This window comes from Penaeus monodon, chromosome 24 (assembly GCF_015228065.2).
Source record: "Penaeus monodon isolate SGIC_2016 chromosome 24, NSTDA_Pmon_1, whole genome shotgun sequence".
NCBI lineage: Eukaryota > Metazoa > Arthropoda > Malacostraca > Decapoda > Penaeidae > Penaeus > Penaeus monodon.
This window is the reverse complement of record NC_051409.1, coordinates 10,550,691-10,550,940: the sequence shown is the minus strand read 5'-3', so window position 1 is coordinate 10,550,940 and position 250 is coordinate 10,550,691.

Sequence of the window (250 nt, the reverse complement as noted above, 5' to 3'; positions counted from 1 at the left end):
GACACACGGAAAGCTAAATATAGAGAAAAGAGACGGAGGGAGAGACAAGGAGAGGCGAAACATGTTGACAACCTTGGCCAGTGCGAGAACTGTTTTGATTCAGCATTCTGTCTTGGCCACAGAGTGAAGCCAAAGGTCAGGAAGGTTAATAAGTTCTTCAAAGCAAAGTTCTCAACTTTATTTTCCTCAAGATAGGATTGTGTGTGTTTTTTTTTAAGTCGAACTTGAACTTTAATTTCCTCAAGATAGG